The sequence below is a fragment of the Callorhinus ursinus genome, unplaced genomic scaffold (assembly GCF_003265705.2).
Source record: "Callorhinus ursinus isolate GAN/ISIS: 27379988/994484 unplaced genomic scaffold, GSC_fseal_2.0 scaffold311, whole genome shotgun sequence".
Lineage (NCBI taxonomy): Eukaryota > Metazoa > Chordata > Mammalia > Carnivora > Otariidae > Callorhinus > Callorhinus ursinus.
In genome coordinates, this window is record NW_027397366.1 from 16468 (window position 1) to 17027 (window position 560).

Consider the following 560-nt stretch of genomic DNA (forward strand, 5'->3'; position numbering starts at 1 on the left):
ACCATGTCCAGGGCGCCTGGGTGGCTCAGGTGGTTAAGCGTCTGCCTTCGGCTCAGGTCATGATCCCGGAGTCCTGGGATCGAGTCCCGCATCGGGCTCCCTGCTCTGTGGTGAGCCTGCTTCTCCCTCTGCTTCTCTCTCTCTCTCTCTCTCTCTCTCTCTCTCTCTCTCTCTCTCTCTCTCTCTGACTCTCATGAATAAATAAAGAAAACATTTTAAAAAAATGAAAATAAAAATAAAAAATACCATGCCCAGTAGCATGCTCGCCCTCCTCTCCCCCTCCCCCTCCCCCCTTTTGATGTCTACGTGAACTGACAGACGGCATGCATAGCATGCGTAGATGGATCGATGGATCGATGGATCGAACGAGCGAACAAACGGAAGAACGAACGAACGTTGGGCGACCACCCGCCCGCTCACCCACGTCCGTCCCTCCGTCCCTCCCTATGTCCATTCCATTGTTTCGTTACACATTTTCAAACTGGAGATACAATTCGCACGCCATATTTCGCATGCTCTTAAGAGTGTGCCCTTCGGTGTCTTTTTTTTTTTTTTTTTTT